The following is an 8,073-nucleotide window of genomic DNA, read 5'->3' as shown; positions in this document are numbered from 1 at the left end:
TGTGGATGTGTGGAACGCCCTGCCAGGGGTGGTAGTAGAGGCTAATACCTTCGGGACATTAAAAAAAACTCTTAGGTAGGCAACCAATGAAAGAAAAATAGAGGGCTATGTAGGAGGGAAGGGTTAGATTGCTCTTAGAATTGGTTATTTTTTTCGACATCATGGGCCTAAGGGTTTTACTGTGCTGTACTGTTCTATTTTCTATGAAATACAGAACTAGCGTCACAGTCTCAGAATAAGTGGCTGGCCATTCAGGACTGGGGTGAGGAGAGATTTCTTTACCCAGACGTGGCCAAACTTTGGACGTTTTTCCCCAGAGGGCTATGGAGACTCAGGCTCTAGGTTCATTCAGAACAACATCGATACATTTCTGAATATTTAAAGAATCAAGGGATGTGGGGTAAAAAGAATTCAAGCATGATCAAGATCTGTGGCGCAACAGGGTCCTGATTCCGCTTCACACGTTTTTATGTCTGTGTGGATGTGTACTTGTGTGTGACTGTGTGTGTGTCTGTATACCTGTTTTACTGGTTCGAGGGCTGAGGTGACAACTGGAAACCTGTTGCCCTCGCTCCCACCTCCCGTCCAGGCGGTTTAGAGGCGAGTCCCCAGAGCCTGTGGAACACTCCGGGGCGTTACACAAGAGCGGTTCTCGAGGGAAGGGTCCATTCATTGCAGCTTGGCTGTGGGAGGAGAGGAGCCGAGAGCGGCTCCAATTACCCCCTGTCAGCCCGAGCAGTGTCTGTGTCATCTCCCACTGAGCCTACCCGGCTCCCAGTGTTCGCTGGAACAGCCGCCGACCACATCGCTCAACCCAGCAGCCACGGACAGGGAGGCTCTTCCGCTCACCGGGGTAAAGAGATCCCGAAAACACCTCGTTCCCGGCACTTCTTCTAACAGTCCAGAGGGGATTGGCAAGGTTTGTTCTCCGGGAAAATGCCGATTTACAAACTCTTGGGGTGAGGAGGGGGGGGGGAGGGGGATTGCTCTTAAACCGGTGCCTGGAACGTGTGCTGAGTTTGAAACTTTGTAACCGTTTGTTAGCAGAAAGTGGGCGAACTTCGAAAGTGGTTTTGTGCAGTTTAGGAATGCAAATTGAATGGGACTTCTCTGCCCCTCTGGAACCTGAGCTGATATTTGCGAAGATCCGCATTTAGATGCGACCAGATCTCCTGACCTCCCTGCTCAGAATAGCCCTGAAGCCAAGTCCCTCGGGACCCTGGGTGTAAGGACTCATGTTCCTCATCAATAGTAAACTCGTTCCAATAACAGGACTATGAGCGTCCGGTGCATTGCAACCTCTGGCGGGGAGCTCCAATACAAATCTGTCTCGCTGTCCCAAACATCAACAACCTGTTCGTTCAGCACCTTAAGGTGAGACCACACGTCCGTCCTTCATTCAGAATGTTCGCCCCGTCGCAAAATTCGGCGACTGATTGAAATTGGAAGTTTCGGATGTCCCGCTGCCAACTCGAAGGGAATCGACCTTCCTCAAAAAATGCTGGAAGCCACATAATCCGGTTACCCTGACTCCCTCAAACCTTATCTTTCACCAGGACATTGCCTCGACTTGAAGTACTGAGTTATAGGCACAGGTTGAGAAGTCGAGTATTCCTTGCAGAGTAGGAGACTGTGGTCTGAGATGATCGGTGTATTAAGTCATGAGGGACATAGACAGGGCGAATCCATTCAATATTTTCCCCAGGGCTGGGGAATAGAGAACTAGAGGACACAGTTATAAGGTGAGAGGGGAGAGATTTAATAGGAACAGAGGGGTAACTTCTTCACTCTGAGAACGGTCAGTGTATGGAATGAGCTGCCAGACCAATTGCTTAAGGCAGGTACATTAACAACATCTGAAATGTATTTGGACAGATAAATGGATGGGAATGGTTTGGAGGGAGAGGGGTCAAATGTGGGATTCTTGGCTGAAGGGCCTGTTTCTGTGCTGTGTGTCTCTGTCAATTTGTGACCCAACCCACCAACACTTTCCCTACCATCACTCTGCCCCGCCACTTCATAAAAACCATCCCTCCCCCCATCCTCAACCATCCCCACCCACTGCTGTCACTACCCATCAGTTCTAACCTTGCGTTTACCCAGCAGTGAAGAAAATCACCTAGGTACATCCCCTTCACAAAGCAGAAATCCAGTCCATCTATTCACCCCTTAGCCTGCTCTCCGTCATCAGTAAAGTGCTGAGAGATCTGATCACCTCTGACGAGTGACCAGCTCACCGTGACCCAGTCAGGCCTTCACCAGGACCACTGGTCTCCAGACCCCACTCTGGGTCCAAAGTTGGGCCACAGAGCTGAACTCCCAGATGAGAGTGACTGCCCTTAACCTCAAGGCAGTGTTTGACTGAGTGTGGGGTCAAAGCAGAGTCAGTGGGCATCAGGGATAAGACACTGCAGTGGTTGAGTCACCCCATATGTGGCTGGTGGTCATGATTGATGAAGGTCAATCACTCCAGCCCCAGAACATCACTGCGTGTCCTGGGCCCAGCCATCTTCAAGTGCTCCATCAGTAACCTTTGTTCAACCATGAGCTCAGAAGTGGGGATAGTCAATGATGCACAAATCCAGATTAGTAACTGAACCCAAGTTCCACAGGGGTTGTGGCAGGGTTTGAACTCAGGCCTGTGAATTGCCCCAGGTCTTCACACTCATCATTTCACCACTGGACTCCTTGAAAGAGGACACACACATTGATAGAGCGGCAAAGAAGGCGTATGGCATGCTTGCTTTTTTTGGTGTCAAGGCATTGAATTCAAAAGTCAGAAAGTTCCGTCACAGCTTTATAAAACTCTGGTTAGGCCGCAGTTGGAGGACTACATTCATTTCCGGTTGCCCCATCAAAGGAATGATGTGGAGGCTTTGGAGAGGGTGCAGAATGGGGTTACTAGGATGCTGTCTGCATTAGGTGGGATGTGCTGTAGGGAGAGGTTGGATAAACTTGGTTTGTTTTCTTTTCTGGAGTGCCAGAGGCTGAGGGGAGACTTACAATTATGAGAGGAACAGATAGATATCTCTTTCCCAGGGTTGATCTGTCTTATACTAGAGGGCATCAATTTAAGCAGAGAGCGAGAAAGCTCAAAGGAGATAGGAGGGAGGGGCAGATTTTTTTTTACACAAGGAGTGGTGGGTGCCTGAAACGTGGTGCCTGTGGTAGTGGGGGAAGCGTTTAAGGGGCTGTTAGACAGGCACATGAATACACAGGGAATGGAGGGACCTGGACCACGTGCAGGCAGATGGGGCTAGTTTTATTAGATGTCATTAGATCAACTAGTTTGGCACAACACCGAGGGCTGAAGCTCCTGTTCCTGTTCTGCATGTTCTATGTACTTACAGGCAGCAAAATACTATGCAAGACATAACATCAATTTACTCAGTAAGCAATGCATTGAAAGGGCAGGGAAAACTGTGGGAGTCAACACCAACTACAACACCTCCCATTAAAAGCAAGATCATTTCTCCAGAAAAATCCAGTGACTGGAGGATAGTCCCACGTAAGTGAGGTGCAGTCGGTCTTGCTGACAGCAGAGTTCCCACCGAGCTTGGTTGCATGGGATCCCTATGCCTTCTCCCCATGGCTCAACCAGAGGTGTGGAGACTGTCGCTCTGACTGCGTGCTCGACTTGTGCCGGAGCCCGAGTGAAGGACTTGAGGCCTGCTGTCTGGGGCACTATCAAGGTCGAAACTTGCAGGTGAGGAAGGAGAAAGTCTGAGGGAGCTGGAAAGCTGGTTAGACTTAGGGTCCTATCTCCCACTGCAGCCCAGTCCTGGTCACACCACAGGAGGAGGTGGGAGGAGCCACAGCAAGCAGGTGCCATGTTTATGAGGAGCATTGGAGTCCTAGTTGTTCTATTTATAGTGAGCTCACACATCTCTTGCTGGGGCCCGATCATTTCAGATAGTGAAACAGCTGCTGTAGCTCCCTGCCACCCCCACCTCCATCGCCTGATGTCTCACGTAGAAGCTTCAACGGATAGCAGTTACTCTGCACGTCATAATACCAGATCCTCTCAAGCATATTTCTCTCGTAAACAGGCCGCCAACTCCCCAATTGCCGGGAAGCAGAGTGAGAGGGAGACCGGTGGAGTGAGCAGTGGACTGACCCATTGACAAAGGTCTGTGTAATACACACCCCCAAAACAGTGGTAATGCCAAAACCTCCCCTTCCCTCAGAGCTCAGAAGTAGTCCTTTGGTTTGAAATGGGAGAACTTAGTGTAATGATATAAGGCATGCATAATGCTCTGAGAAATCGCATGCTTCAGTCCACGTTAAATGCCAGGAAGCATGTGGGACTGTTGTATCCAGGTTGTTGTCAGGATCTGTTCTTGAGTGCCATTCATAACCCAGTTTGCAAATGCAACTGCCTGGTAATATATTTAAGGAAAACCATAGGCCATCCAAGGGCAACGTGGAGTATTTAATTCAACAATACAGATGTTGCTTCAGAGCCAGTTCCCACCCGGCAGAAGGTGCCTGCAGCCACACAGCAGCCAGCAAATCCACCCCAAATGCCTGCTCACATGTATGGACAGTGCACAAGTCGGCCATTCATGACCTGTGCGGCAGGTCAGACCTAACGGGCAACGTTTCCTCTAATTTTTCTTTTTACAGCTGCATAGAGCAACCATTGCTCTGAGCAGGAAATTTTTATGTGGCCTGAAAACTGTGTGGCACTTTAAATGTTTTCTTTGTAATGTGTGTACTATGAATATTTAGAATGAAAATTTTAAAATCATATACTTTTGATTTTATTTATTAAATGGAGGGTATAGTGAAATACGGTACAAAGAAAATCTTTCATATTCTGTAAACTTTATAAAAATTCTTATTAGATTATGATTTTTTTGAAAGATTACTTACCAAAAAGTCAGAATAGAGAATTTTTCACATCAGACAGACACAAACTACAACTCACAACACAAGTAAACGACATTAGGCAGTCAAAACAACTGACAGGCAAAAGTAAAATGTTTTGACTAGCGGGCTGGCGGTTTATTAGAGCTACTGACTTCCATTCTGTGTTTATTGTTACAATTTGTAAGTGTTGTAACATGAAACACTGACAATAGAAATACATTGAAGCTCTAAAATGTTTCAAAGTAAAGGATGCGCATTTATTATTTAGAAAATTTATGGATTATATTAACACATACTACTTCACAATTATATTGACATAGATTTCAAAATCATATTAACATAATTTCAAAATTATATTAATATTATATAAAAGAAAACTTTAGCTGTGCAGCAATAAAGGCTATGTGTGCAGGAGCATTTCAGTTACTGCATGGCCGTGCACCCATGCAGCTTAGAAGGAACAGTGCTGATGGGGCTGAACGACCTTCTCCTGTTTTTAATGTTTGAGTCCTCCTTTCTCCCACCCTCTCAGCACTTTGGCCGTCCGCCCTGGAGACAGGGCCAAAGTGACAGAACCTGCTGCACTTGTCCCCCATGAACCCAGCTTTGGTCAGAGGTCTTGGCCATTCAGAGACTACACCACTGAAACCAGCACCTGCCCTCATTACGAAATGAACAGGTTCAAGTCACGGAAGCTGCCAGTTCTGATGCGCGTCATCAGCTGTTTCCAAGACAACACACTTATTGCTGAAAAGTGCACTGGAACTGAATTGCAACGATCACATGTGGTATGACATTGCAACACCACAGTTTCTGGAAGTCTGGTCACAAATTCTTCTCTGGGCTCCCTCACATCTAGGTGAACCCCACCCAACAAAATACCCCAGTTTGCTCTCTTCTAGGTATTCCTTGCCTGCCCAACCTATCGTTCGTGAATGTATAGGTCATCTTATCACCTGATTCTTATGGGATAACCCTAACCTTCCTTCTTCCCAGTAATAAGATATGATTCTCTGTAATTTATTGGCTTGTAATCCACAAATTTCTATTATTTTACCATCCATTCCTTACTCTGTACTAATAATGATAAAGGTCAGAGGGCAGGAGGTGAGAGAGTCACCTGCTGGTGAACTGACAGAAAGTCCAGGATCCAGCTACACAAGGCAGGGTCAAGGCCAAGGTCTCTGAACTTTCTGTCAAGTCTGGATGAAATTATGATGTTGAATGCTGAACTGTAGTCCAAGAACAGCATTCTCACATAAGCATCCTTCTTCTCCAAATGTGTAAGGACAACAGGGGAACACTTTTTTTCTGCAATCATTGAACCATGGGTTAATGTCACTTCAGTTCTCTCTAGACAAGGCATCAGTGAAGTGTTTGAGAGATGGAACACAGCCCCTTTTGTGTACCATTAAATGGCTGGAAGGAAATTGGACTTTACACCGAGTCTCAGTGTGTCCCTCAGCACCTGCTCCTGGGACATTTGGCAGCATTTTCTTACATACGTCTCAGTGTGCCAAAAGACCAGCAAGTTTTCGGCAGACCAAAGGGCACCTTTCACTCAGTTCATGATTTTCTAGAAACTGCCTCACATTTACACAATGTAAACCTTTATTTTGGTTGGTGTAGAGAGAGGTAAGTTGTTATCCATGGAGCCTCTCCATTCTAGGTTAATCCGTTGGTAAACTTGAGTGCTTCTTCCTTTGATCAGTTCTATAGGCTGGAGTCACAAGGTGTTAATTCAGAGTTTGGATTTCCTTTGTAGAGGAGAGCTGCTTATGAATGGCGTACAGGTTTTCAATATGGAGACATACCTGACACAACACACAAACTGCTGGAGGAACTCAGTGGGTCAGGCAGAATCTGTGGTGATGGATGGACAGTTGACATTTCTGTTCAAGAGCCTTCATCAGGACAGAGAGTACAGAGAAGATAGTCAGTATAAAGAGGTGAAGGGGACCAGTGGGGCAAGAGCTGGCAGGTGACAGGTGGATCTAGGTGAGGAGGGTGACTGGAAGATGGAGTGGGGGGAGAGTGGAGATGGTGGCAGAGGCTGGGAGGTGAGAGGTGGAGGTGACAGAGGACACAGATGGTGAGATCTGATAGAAGAGGAAGGTGGAACATGGAACCAAATAAAGGCGGTGACAAGGGCAGATGGGGACAATGGGAGGGGTGTGTGGTTGATAGACAGATGGAGTGGGTGGGGGAGGGGCCCAGTGGGAGGGGTGTGTGGGTGATGGGCAGATGGGAACAGTGGGGGAGGGGACCCAGTGGGAGGGGTGTGTGGGTGACGGACAGATGGAGTGGGTGGAGGAAGGGACCGAGTGGGAGGGGTGTGTGGGTGACGGACAGATGGAGTGGGTGGGGGAGGGGACCCAGTGGGAGGGCTGTGTGGGTGATGGACAGATGGAGTGGGTGGGGGAAGGGACCCAGTGGGAGGGGTATGTGGGTGACGGACAGATGGAGTGGGTGGGGGAGGGGATCCAGTGGGAAGGGTGTGTGGGTGATGGACAGATGGAGTGGGTGGGGGAAGGGACCCAGTGGGAGGGGTGTGTGGGTGATGGACAGATGGAGTGGGTGGGGGAGGGGATCCAGTGGGAGGGGTGTGTGGGTGACGGACAGATGGAGTGGGTGGGGGAGGGGATCCAGTGGGAGGGGTGTGTGGGTGACGGACAGATGGAGTGGGTGGGGGAGGGGATCCAGTGGGAGGGGTGTGTGGGTGATGGACAGATGGAGTGGGTGGGGGAGGGGACCCAGTGGGAGGGGTGTGTGGGTGACGGACAGATGGAGTGGGTGGGGGAAGGGACCCAGTGGGAGGGGTGTGTGGGTGATGGACAGATGGAGTTGATGGGTGAGGAACTGGGTAGATCAGGGGAGAGAGAAAAGGGACAGAAGTGGAGCAGGTTACATGAAGTTGGAGAATTCAATGTTCATGCTGTCAGGCTGTAGAACACCCAGGGGGAATAGGACATGCTGTTCCTGTAGTTGGTGTTTCACCACCTCCATAGCCAGTGTGAGGTTAAGGACAGACAGGTCAGTATGGGAATGGGAGGGGAATTAAATGGCTGGAAACCAGGAGCTTCAGATGGAGCAAAGGTGCGCACTGGATTTTACCAATGTAGGGGAAACCACATAGGGAGCGCTAGATGCAATAAACAAGGCCAGGAGGTCACGCATGTGAAATACTACTTCAGCTGGAAG

At 48.6% G+C, this 8,073-nt stretch overlaps 1 protein-coding gene across 2 annotated transcripts in view; it reads left to right on the top strand.

Annotated features, from left to right (window-relative positions):
* Positions 1-622: 622 nt before the first annotated feature.
* stac3 (SH3 and cysteine rich domain 3) overlaps positions 623-8,073 on the top strand; it is a 69,182-nt gene continuing 61,731 nt past the window's right edge. Inside the window, exons 1-2 of one of the 2 annotated variants that reach the window (XM_063037287.1) lie at positions 624-919; positions 4,050-4,129. The gene's annotated coding sequence lies outside the window, so the exon portion shown is untranslated. Of the gene's footprint in view, positions 920-4,049; positions 4,130-8,073 lie in introns of both variants that reach the window. The other variant, XM_063037288.1, reaches the window with a different exon arrangement.

The sequence above is a fragment of the Mobula hypostoma genome, chromosome X1 (assembly GCF_963921235.1).
Source record: "Mobula hypostoma chromosome X1, sMobHyp1.1, whole genome shotgun sequence".
In the NCBI taxonomy this organism is placed as follows: domain Eukaryota; kingdom Metazoa; phylum Chordata; class Chondrichthyes; order Myliobatiformes; family Myliobatidae; genus Mobula; species Mobula hypostoma.
The sequence above is the reverse complement of the archived record's forward strand: the minus strand, read 5'-3'. Positions and strand labels throughout refer to the sequence as shown.